Here is a 13737-nt window from a genome sequence, read left to right as displayed (position 1 = left end):
AATTATCATAATTTTTAAACACAGCTTTAAAACCTGATATCTAGCGTTTTACCAGTAAAATTATGCACGATATGGTTTAAAATTAAACATATTTTTATTTGCTTCATTAAATGCTTTTACATAATATATTAGCCATAGATTTCTAACAATATAATTTTTTGCATTCGTGATAAATTTCATTAGATACCTAATTTTTATATATTTTTAAATTGATTAAAACAATATGTGCACCTCAGTCCGCTTATTTTCATTGATCTAACTTTTAATTAAATAAATATACTAACTCAAGCTAATTCTTTCGAAGATGCATCTGATTTATCATACGTTACCTAGTGTACTATTTTTCCTTTATTGTTATATACACAATCTGTACATCAAGGGTGCAATAAGAATATTAGCTAAAATAAAAAAATTAACGCATGAATAATCTTGGTAAAAGCTGCTACCCAGTGATGACACTTTTAAGTGAGGTTGTACATTAATTTATACATGTATACATTTTTAAATTTTTTTTTTTAATTTACATATCTCTACAGCAGTTGCGTTTCAAGCGCCTTGGAGGATTACCTAGAATACCATTTGATGAAAGATCTTTAATTAGAGAATTGGAATGAAATGCTAGACGATTGTGGAATCTTTTATATTAAGGTACTGCTTCTTCTTTTAAAGTTTTGATTTTCAGGTTTATGTGAAGGATATCTAATAAACTAACTATGAATAGCTAGATTTTCAGGGTAAAGATTTTGGAGATTGTTTATATGCATTATTTGAAAGCTTAATAATCTGTCAAAATCTATAATTCTGTTCACTGTACTCTATAAAGGCAAAACGTGAACATTTAAGACGGCGTTGCAAGTAGGCAATTTAGGGGCATTGATGTGTAGAATTAAGAAACCATGTATCGTACACTTAGTGTTATCAGGCCGATTAATCTATAATATTTAGAATCGATTTAAAAAAATTAAGAAATTGGTAAATTCTGTATACAGGGTGAAGCCAAGGGTGTGGAGGTGGAAATGATTGTCTTTTGCAGTCCATAGCTAACAAAAATAATAGATATCGACACAGTGAGTCGATATTCGATGGCTCGTGGTCACGAATAATTTTATTATAGTCTAGATAGGTGTCTTTCTTTTGATACTCACACTTGTTTATTATTTAATATCAAAATGTATAGCATAACAAAGTGTATGATTAATTTTACATCCAGGACGTGCGTTTGATTCGAACAAGCGAGCCGTGAAGTGTGGTATCAGGCCTGTAGAGACAGCAATTAAGAAATGTAAAAGTTAGGACGTTAGATTATTAAGTATATTATAAACAATAAGTAGGGATGAGCTAATATACCATCTTCCGACGATCTTGTGCAAGTCGTGATTAGATTGAGAAACTCGTAGTGAATGTCTAACTAGACACACTGAGTGGGATTGAGTTGACTGTTCTGAAATGAACCCTTCTTTTATATCAATCGCAATGATATATCGACTGTTATCAATACAAAACCACGTGTAAAGCAGCTGGTGATTGCACGTGAAGCTACAAAATATGATGTTTGATTTCATGCAGCGTCGTAGTATGAACAATGATCGCCGTAGTCATCAGTTCATCTTGTATTAACGAATGTCCTCGCGGATACGCTGATACAACTGCAACTCCACCGGTCTCGTCGGATCACGACACTCGCCTACTCGACGATTTGCATTTACAAGTGAATAGGTGTTATACTGCGTCTGTAGTATGGGTAGAGACTATGCAGTGGTCGCAGTATCAACCTCATTTAACGAGTGTCTTTAAAGATGCGTCGATAATTCTGAAATCCACTGGTCTTCTGATTTGTCGTTAGTTTTTGAATGTAGATGTTGACGGATTTAGAGTTGACAGAAGAATGAGCTAAAAAATAAAATGAAAAGGATTATACAGCAAGAATACAAACTGAAGACTGGAGTATGTAATCTCAATATTATATAATTATATTTAGAATATATTATATTTTTTTAGAAATTATTATAATTATAGTGAACTTAATATTTGCTATATTGTGGGTTGGTCAGAGAAAGAAAAAAATATACTGACACCTTCTTAGATGTTATAAAGTTTAAAAAGTTCATAATTGTTGATTGTTTACAGTTGACATTATAATAGTCTTGTAAAAGATACTTTTTAAAGTATTCAAGTACTACAGTGTGTTAAAGGCTTTAGGAGTACCTGATACAGTACGAAAAGTAGTTCATGTGAGTGTTGCTCCAATAAAACCTAACCCCATAAAGTTATTTTAACTTTTTTTAAATTCTTTAAAAAAAACATTTTTAAAAAACGCCCATAAACTAAATATTTTAGTTACCTAATCAATATCAAGTGTTGTGGATATCAACCACCCCCTAGATATGTTTATGAAGTATAAATATTATACTAATTATGAAAAGTCTTTGAATACTCAATAAAAAAAATAGTATATGAGTTTTCGGTTAATTATAATTCAGAGAAAAAATAATAATTATAAATTCTCATTCTCAAAATATTAATTTGAATACTTCAAATTTAAAAAGTATTTAAATACTTTCATTTATGTACTTTAAAACACTAGACTTTAACTGTGATTAAAATAATAAACATGAAAGTGGCATGACTGGAATCAAAAGTAATAAGTAATAAGAGTAGAGCGAGGACATTTTTATGTGCTAAAAACTAAAAATTCATATGTGTAGTTGAATATGCTCTAACAAAATTATATTATCAGTGACCCAATACATGGACACTGAACAGTGTCCCTATTTTTTTCTTAACACATCATTATACATTCTAATTGTAGATTAATTAGTTTGTAATATTTATAAATATAAATGTATAATTATAATCAAGTTGTATGTACACACAACATAAATGTAGGCTACTGACCCCAGCACCACAAAGTTAAATTTTTGGTGAAAAAATGGTTTCACAAATTAGTAACCAATTCGTAATAATTCTCGTAACCATGAATTCGGAATTTGTAACCTAAGTTTATTCGTCCAAAACTAATTTTAACTTCTGCACCCCCTAGGTTAGGAAAAAAATAAAAACATTAATTGTCTATTAAAAGGTGACTATTTTAAAGTAAATACTTTCATTAGTTAAAATAATTTGTGCTGTATAAATAAATACATCATTTTATTATGTTCCTGTATGAATTATCGCTTATTAGTTATTAGCTATAAATTATAACATGTCACAATGTCACATATTATATGTAGTTATTAATGATACAATTATCATGATATTATGTTACATATATTTATATGATGAAATCATTTTTGCTAAAAAAAATGTATATATCACATAATATTATATAATTTGTCATTGTTACTTATACAAAATAATTCAAATATAAGTATCACCCTTGGTATCACCATTAAGTTCTGCTACCTTTGAGTGCAGTTTTTCTAGAATGCCCCAGAATAAAAATTTCATATGGTCATTTTATAAACTTTACAATAAATATTTACTAATATATCAAGATTAAATATTGAAAGGGATATAACAAAATGTTAAGCTACTACACAGCAGAGCTAGTTGCAACACTAAGAACATACTGGATAGTCCCTGAACTACTAAGTCACTAGCTGGATATAATAATCCAATTAAATTTTGATTTAAAAATGCTTTATTTATAAGATACACAAGGAGTTTATTTATTATTTGATACTCACAACATTATTTCAGTATAAAAAAGTGGATTTATGATTTTAAAAATATTTAATAAAATAAATATGAGTTGCATAATTTTAGGTAAAAATAAAAATATACTTACACCACAATAGATAAAACATTTTAAATACTCATCTACCTTGCCAACTGGCTACACGTAATCTTCACCTGTTATACAAATATACAATATTATAATATATATACATATTACATATTATATAGGAGTAAAATCACTCATTACAAAAACGATAGAGAATAATATTTATGATGGTATGAAATATCGATTTATCTAAAAAATACTGTTTCAAAACAATTTAAACATCATTTAAATTTAGTACATTTTTATTTTTATTTTAAAAGTTGAATATAAAATCAAATAACAATAAAATATAAAACTGATATGTCATACCTTCAAAAATATTATTCTCTATCGTTTTCGTAATGGGTTATTTTACTCTAAGATTTTTTAAACACATAAAAAACCGATTCTCTGTAAATGCGTTTTGCTTATGTTACGGGGGAATTGAGAGAGAAAAAAATATTAAGCAGACATCCTCTTAAATATTAAAACTGTAATTTATTGCCAAGTGTGAAAAAAGTTAATCTTGGGCGGATATACTTAGGTTCCAAATTCCAAATTTGTGGTTACGAATTATTTATTATGTTTTTATATTTATATTATTTTTTTTATATATCATATAAGAACATAATAAAATGGTGTATTTATTTATACAGTACAAATTATTTTAACTAATGAAAGTATTTACTTTAAAATAGTCACCTTTTAATAGACAGTTAATGTTTTTATTTTTTTCCTAACCTTGGGGGTGCAGAAGTTTAAATTAGTTTTGGACGAATAAACTTAGGTTACAAATTCTGAATTCGTGGTTACGAATTATTACGAATTGGTTACTAATTTGTGAAACCATTTCGGACACTGTACGACGTTTTTCTGAGTTTCGGGTGCTGGAGTCAACTGACACTGGCACCCGCAAATAGAAAATGGATTTTGGGCGGATATACTTAGGTTACAAATTCCGAATTCGTGGTTACGAGAATTATTACGAATTGGTTACTAATTTGTGAAACCATTTTTTCACCAAAAATTTAACTTTGTGGTGCTGGGGTCAGTGACCTCATAAATGTGCAAATTTCTAGAAATATGATATTAAATTATATAAATACAATTATTTATAAAAAGAAGAAAACACATTAGGTACCTACTCAAAATTTTAAAAATATCTTGGTTTATGAAACAAAGATGGTAGGTATATCCATATTATAATAACACATAATGCATACCTATATCAGGTGTGGCCAACTTGTGGCTCGCGTCATAATCGTATGCGGCATGCATTTTTTTTTTTTTTAAATCAATATTTCTTATCAACAATAAAATTATAAAAATTATAAAATGTATTTATAAACATTTTTGCTCTTGATATTATTGTATTTATATATGTGGCTCGTGTACGTATTCGTGTTCTCCGCCTCTGGTATATATATATGTATCTAGAATCTACTATCTACATGCATATTAAATAATACTCGTAGTAGTGTTTCCGTATGAATATAAAACGATGTACTTCTATATTATGTATATTATTTAGAACCAATAGTTAGTGACCTATTAATGTATTTAATCATAATACATATTTTGTACACAAATACAAAATGTTTTTGTTAATGAATAAAATTGATGTAGGTAGTGCTATTTCACTCTCACTAAAAATAAAATTTTCAAACATATTATTGTTATATAATATAATAAATATATACATACATTTTACTATACTCCCAAAAATATTCCGGGCGAGCCGCCTATGATTATAATGTGATTTTATTATTGACTAGCAATCATGTTATTTGTTGACACGTTATATATGTTAAATTATTATAATAAATTATTCAAATAAATATTTTTGTAAAATACAGCTCAAAATTTAAAATGGCAAAGCTGCAAAGTTTTTATGCTCAATTGTGTAGGTTTTCTTTTCTATTTCGATATCTTTTAATACGCCATCAATTTTGCTCAATCGTGTCAAAAAAATAATGTGTTTTATACTCAATCGTGTCTCAGCCACGTTATCTGTTTCGCCGTGGAATAGGTCATTAAATAGTGAGGTAACTTAGACTTAGATATGACTTAGATTGCATGAAAACTGTGTACCTAATTATTACTCAACTCGTTTAAGCCGGGTTCACCCTACACCGTATCGTATCGTATTTCGTGTATTTAGTATTTAATGCATAGGTAGGTAACAAAACATTGGTAACATGATACCAACAATTTGAATATTTTATATTCAACTTCAGATACACGACACGATATATAACCGTGTAAGACCAGCTCTGCACTTATCGACTATGATTCAGTTCTTTGGTGACGATGTGGTTATACTGCAAAATCTGGAGATGCTTTACATGACTTCACTGGAATACTACTGATCAGTTTTAAAGGAAAACAGTGGTCGCCAACCACCTGATAATATAGTATATTTAATCGATATAGTAATAATCGCAGGTAATATCCGAGACCACAGCGCTCCAAACGATTCGCGATGATGCCTGTAAGACCGAAGAAATGGTAAACACATGGTTTGCGATAAACTTGCGAGCAGATAACCACAATAATATCTTTCGACTTAGACAATCGATCAGTGTGAGGAAAACGCAGTCGTTGGTGGACAATTTCTCAGCATACGCCACTGTAATTCTCGATTTTATCTCTTTCGACATGGCCATGGTCACAAAGCTAGGTTGTGATGATGGTGTAATATCTCTCTCCTCCCACTTTGGTGTATTTTTGTCTTATTGTGATAAATCACTATGAAAATAAATTTACCGCTATATAACGACGGAGTTTGAGAATATTCAAAAGTTCTTATCCCCCCCCCTTTCAAAAAGCTGAACATGCCACTGGCTTTGCGACGTCATGGTAAATTAAGTTTCGTTTGTGCTCATTATATTAAATATCCAATTAATCTACAAAATATAGGTAGATGTAAGGAAAATTGAGGAATTATAGATATGTTTTTGAACTTAATGTAGTGGAAACATATTATATAGTAACATGCTACATTTTGTTTGGAATTAAATCTAACTTTTTTTTTTTTGATTTTGTTGATTCACGTTTCTATAGTAAAAAACAATGCGTTATGAAAATCAGCCTCGTGAAAATCTGTTTAAAAAAAAATGAGTTGGTATAACCAACCCAAAATTATATCTATGTTAAAAAAATCTTAGGCTTATCAATTACGTAAATTTGAGTCTTGCTAGATGAGACCTACCTTAGACAATGGAGGTACTGGTTCCGAAGTAAGGTAGTTCTTTATGTTTAAAATATCTTTATTAACCCACTTTTATTTCCAGCCGATGCAATATTGGTTACAGATTTTAATTTGCATCTGATAGTCTTCGTTGTATAAAACAATAAAATTACTTTTTCACTGTTCTTTAAACATTTGAATATATTACACTGTTTTAAATTTAAAACGATTGTAATTTACTAGATTTCAATCGATTTAATGAAAGTCAGCGTCGTGTGTAGGCAATTATAGAGCGTTTGTGTCTTGAGTGTTTCACTCCATACATTCGTCTTCCTTTTCGTTTAAATTGAGTATTACTTATGAAACTTTGTGAAGCGTAATATTTCTTATAAACACGTGCTCGCAATTTTAAAAAACTTCGTCAAAATTTCAATCTAATATTGAGACTAGATTTTTAAAAATATTTATTTATCAGGCTGAGGGTGAGTTGCGGCCCGACCTTTCGTTTCCGGTGTTAGAGACCGGTGAATTCAGGCCCGATAATATTTTAGGTATAGGTTAGTTGCGGCCCGAATAATTATCATTACATATGTTCCTTACTTATATAATATATATTATATTATATACCTATTACCTATGTACCGTATAAACGAATAACGATAAACGAAATGTTCAACACGTATGGGAAGTTATATTTTTGTATATAATATGATAAAGATAATATAGATCGTTTTATCGTATTATCTGCCATTTATGACTTACATTATGAATGCTTTGATTTTTTTTGGGCATTATTATCATAAAATATTACACAAATTATACTTTTATTTTTTTTTATTATTTATTATTTAATATAATGTCATAATATTAATATATTATATTAAATTCAATAATTTTATGAATACTTTTATTTTCTTTACGACCAATATTAATATAAGTACGACAATTTATTCTAGAAAATACCTACCTACTAATATACCTGTGATGTTTATACACTATTACTATATATATAGACATATATTATATAATATATATATATATATATTATATGTATGTAATATATACAGTATTGTATTGCCGCAATTCGTACGTACCTTTCATAAACCCGGGCCGCAACTCGTACGTACCTCTCATAAACCCGGGCCGCAACTCGTACGTTATTTAGGGTTTGGGCCGCAACTCACCAACACTGATTTATCACGATCCTTATATTAATCACTATTATATTAATTCACCATTGAGGTATACCTCAATAAATACCAAAAATAATTGTCATACTGCCACCAGCTCACATAAACCTCCACAAGTATTACATTTTGACATATCATTAAAGTAGTCGGCAGAACAACGATAATTATTTCCATCACTATCATGTGACACTATTGAATAATCTTCCCAGTGATTTATTACATAGGTTACTATCTTTTTACGTACTTCTTGCACCTTATCTTGAGTATCATATAACACAAAAGATATTGCCCCAAACAGGTAAGCTCCGTCACCAATAATAATTTGAATGATAGAGTGGGGTATAATTGTGTCATTTATGTTCAATAATTCGACAATCATGATAATTATTATTTTTTTTAATTTGTAAGAATGTAAAATTTTATTTTAATACGCTTAAAGAACCGTACATAAATTGGGGTGCGTATACGAAGACGCATTCATATTCTAAAATAATAAGTAAAACACCTTGCTATTTTAATACATTTCAATATTTTTAAAAAAAACCGTAGTTACCGTATATAATATATATACTTTGTAAGTGTGAGTATACGAAGAAGCGTTATAATAATATTATAATAATAATTAGCTGTAATAATAAAGTGATAAATGTGTCAACACATAAATCAGGTTTTTATAGCAACCATTTATAAACAAAATTTCCATTGTAAATCTCAAAATTCCCGTTTGAGCAACCCTTTAAAGTGTGAATTTTGAACAATCCTTTCTCAATGTGCCTCTACATTGCTTAAGGAAATACTATACAAAATTTTAAGTCTCTAGACCTAGCAGTTTGGTCTGGGCGTTAATGAATCACCCAGGACAAGTCTCTTTACATAATATATAGATTAGTTTTATGGAATTTAAATCACATTTTTAAACACGTGTCCAACTAATGATAACTTTGAGAAAATAAAATGAAATTATAGCTAATTAATAAAGTTACTCTATTCATTTTTAAATTATTATTTGATATTTGACTGCGCCTTTTAATTTTTTTTTTCTGCATACTTTTTAAGGTCCCGTTTTTTCATCAAAATGTTATATATCAGATAAAATTACTAGTGTCGAATAATTACATAATAAATTGTTTATAAAATGTATATAAGTTTAATTTTAATACTATTATCAACGTTAATTATAATTATCTACACCGAAAATTCCATAACTATGTCTATTATATGTTCCATAGCTCGTTGAAAAGGTCAAGAACTATTAGAATTTAATCGCTCCCAACTGGGTATTCTTACTAGAACAACAATATTGGATTATTTCAGCCTTTTAACCCTTAAACTCTCAATATACATGTAAATTGGTCAATTTGTGTCGTGCCTTTACAAACCGCATAATATGGCAAATTTATTTAAATACCTACCTCAGAGCTGACAAAACTGATAACAAACATAAACGAAACTATTTTTAATATTATACAATCAGTTTTTTAATGTGATGACCGTTATACATAATATATATAAATTATACACATAAGTTAAGCTTGAAACAAAAAAATGATCCATTACACAAATTAATATAGAAAAACTATTCCAATAAATACCATAATTTTTATTTGTTGATATTTTTCTGTTCTATATAAAAGAAAAATCTTGGCTATTATATAAGTTAATCCAGAAGATATTTGATATACTACAAAAGTACATGTATTTCAATATAAACTAGTGGGTTATTATAACTGTTAAAAGTAAAGTTAAACCAAACTTTAGTCACTAGTATAAATATGTACTAGAACTTAACGGAATATGTCGTACAAAAGATGCATTTGGAATGAAGTTTTTTATTCAGCCTAATATATAAATTAATTACAATTAATGTTGTAAAATATTTTACGATATACATAACAATATCAACTTTTATAAAATATTTAATAAGTTTAAATTAAATATACAATTGTTTATAATAAGGTTACAATACACTGTTTCCTAGTTTTTGAAAATGTTTAAAATTATTATTAAATAAAATAAATGCGAAGCTTTTATTTTAGATATTTTAATAGCTACCTTAATTAATGCAACTTTTTATGAGGTACAAATCCCAAATTTTACTTTAACCAAATATCTAGGCATTACGTTTGACGGATAATTCACTTGGAATTCTCATATTTATACACGAAAAAAATATCGTTTAACAATAGAAAGCACTTACTTCACCACAATCTATTGTCCAAGTCTTCAAAAGTCAAAACTCAGTATTCACAGCAATATTTATAAGCTCCTTCTTAAAGGTTTACACCTGTATGTTTTACAATAATGATGATTCCTGAAAAAATCCAAAAGTTTAAAATTTTCAATTTAAAATTTTACGTAGTATTACGAACTATCCTCGTGTCATAGGTAAAAATCAAAAATCAAACTCTACTAACTGATTTTCAAATTAATACTATTAAAAGGAACAGCCATTCACTTATATCGTTGCTACTTCTCTATTCATTCCGAAAGTATTGCAACCCTTTAATTGAAAAACTAGCTGCAGGTACCTAATAGGTGCCCAAAAATTCACACCACTACCTAAAAATACTATGGAGACAATCTTTAGGCTTAAAATAAATACATGTATATGTATCTATATATATATATATATTCCCCTCCGTTAAAAGTGCTGCTTATAGATTATTAGTGACTTTTTTTCGAATAAGTAGCAGTTAGTTTATTTTTCTCATCGTATAGACATATTGTAAATTCTGTGTTGTATAATATATTGTGTATAACTTATAAATATTATGAGATGTGAATAATAAAAAAAGTGATTTCATAACAATTAAATTTTTAACTTTAATATAACCCTTCAATGTACCAGACATCAATATTATCTCTTTACCCTAATAACCACAAAATTATGAATATATAATAAATAATAAGCCAAATTGTATTTACAAACATTATATAATTTATCGTATAAATAAAAATCAGTTCGCTCGTTGTGTGAGTTTACGATACACACAGATACACGAGTTGTATATTATATAATTAAATAATTTATAGATAGAATTATTTAATTTTTTTGGTGTATTTATAAAATATGAATCTATTTTAATGTACATTGGAGCGTAACAATAAACCTTAACAATTCAATTAAATCAAATCTAAAACAAAACATATAATGGGACACACGGGGAAGTGCAGTATCAAAAGATTTTTCTACATTATCAGTTATTGCATTATTATAGCATTTCCGTCATAATTTATAACGAATGATCAATATTAATTAAATTATTTATATAATTATAATCATATTTCATTTATTTATTAATATTAATATTTAACGTGTGGTGGGTGTGTATTTGTGTACATAATATAATATATATATATTAAATCAATTGCTAATATAACAATAATTTTAGGAAATAAGATTAAAAAATATCATAACTATTTTAGTCATTAATAAAACTACATCGAAAAATTAATGGATGAAAAAAGTTAATTTGAATTTTTCACATACAAAGATCAATGTTTGACAATCTATAATGATTCTTCCCTATATCATCACCATGGAAAGGTCATTCCGCACACTATAGGTCAGACCGGATGCATTCGAGTGTGCCCTTCCTACTTAAACTTTAAAACTTACTGAACTAATTGAGTGCTTTTAATGAAAACTATTAATTTGACTTTTGAAGTTTTTGCATAAATTAGGTCTATAAATTAAGTATCTTAAACTGTTAAGGAACAAAAAAACTAATATTTTAGTTTCTTTAATAACAGTATATGTAAATCAAAAAAATACTACGAATTATATTATGTATGAAATATATTCTGAGTCCTTGATACAAAAACATTTTTCAAAATCCAATGAATAGTCATGATAAGAAGCCCTGTAAATAAATAAGTTAATAAAGTTTTAAAAACACGATTGGACTTTTTTTCTTGCGTGTGGATTTTTAGTAAGAACTATTTTATTTTTATTTCCAACATCTTGTATTTTGATTAAATGGTGCTGATGTAATTTATTGTGCTCTAATTCCTTATAATATTTTCAATTTAAAAATAATCTCAAAAGTAAGAAAATAAAACAAGATAACTTAAGTAATCAAATATTGTAATGAGCCGGTCTATACCACCACCCTTCCTGACTTTAAAATGCACGCCTGGTACACCTCTTGTTCAAAAGTTTATTTAATTGCGTCTGTAAAAAAAACATTGTCTTTATTTATATGCATTTATAACTTATTTACGTATACATATTAATTTATTATAATATTAATTTTCCTGAAGAAAACAAATAATCTAGTATTTCTCTAACTTATTACAAAATTTATATTTAGATAAAGTTAAAAAGAGTATTGGTAATAATATTATTAATCTTCACGATCATAATTTTAGATATTTCCACTAAGTAATAATATTAACATTATTATTATTAAATTCTTAATTTAAGATTTATTAAAAGTAAAAAAATACACGTTTTTCAAATCATATGAAATAACAACTCTCCAAAAAAAAATCTATCATAATACAAACTTTTGTATAGGTAATCAATTATATGATTAAATGAAGTTCACTTAGTGAAATATTAAAATAAGAAATAGAATCAACAATATTTTAGTTTATTTTTATTTTTATTTGAAAGTTTTCGAAGTAAACAGTAAATGACAAACATTACATGATTTTAAAAGTACCTATTAAAAATGTTTAAAGTTTATATAATGAATCACTGACTTAGAGAATCTATATTCTTAATAATATTGATATATCGTAAGTAGTTAATAAATAACAAAAAATATATATTATATTAATTTAATAATTTATGATGATAATTTTTTGAACCCTCTCTTCAAACAAAATAATCTACACCGGAGTCTTAAAACAATTTGTTGAATACAATAATAATTCTTACCACATCAATGAAATTTAATTTGTGGCAACTAAAATAATTTCTAAATAGTATTATGCTATATTCAATGATGTAGCCAGGATGATGAAAGAGGAATGGGGACGGGTTCAATATAAATTAATTTAAATTTTTTTCAGTTTTCATATGTTATTAGTACATTTATTAGGGGGAGACAATGGGGGGTTAAACAACCAGAACCCTTCCTAGCTAGCTATATTCATTTACATTTTTTTAATCCTTTAAATTCAATAGGTGCTTTATTTAGTATTTATTCTTTTGACAAAATTATTATTACCAACCAATCTACAGCATAGTCTAGCATTTCAGGTTAAAACTGAGATATAATTTCAAGTACCTAAGCAAAAAATTACTAAAACAATCATTTTTAATATTTTTATTTATTTTATTGTTTACATTGAAGGTTATACCCTAATACTTTAAGACATTTTATGAGAATTGCATAATTGATACAAATATACGTATAACCTATAAGGTTGGATATCAAATAAAATGTTACCATATCGAGGATGGCATTTTTTTAAGTTGAAAACTGAATGTTATTAATCTCACCTTTTATTTAAAAAATCTAGTTTTCCAAATAACAATGATTCTTTTTTTCAATTTAATTTTGATATCTCGTTTGTATTACACGCCAGAGCTTTAGGGACGATGTTATAAATACTCATTTTCTTCAACGAACCGTAAAAATAAA

Source organism: Diuraphis noxia, unplaced genomic scaffold (assembly GCF_037042655.1).
Source record: "Diuraphis noxia isolate RWA-SAM2 unplaced genomic scaffold, SU_Dnox_SAM2 contig0002, whole genome shotgun sequence".
In the NCBI taxonomy this organism is placed as follows: Eukaryota; Metazoa; Arthropoda; class Insecta; order Hemiptera; family Aphididae; genus Diuraphis; species Diuraphis noxia.
This window is presented reverse-complemented; position numbering follows the sequence as displayed.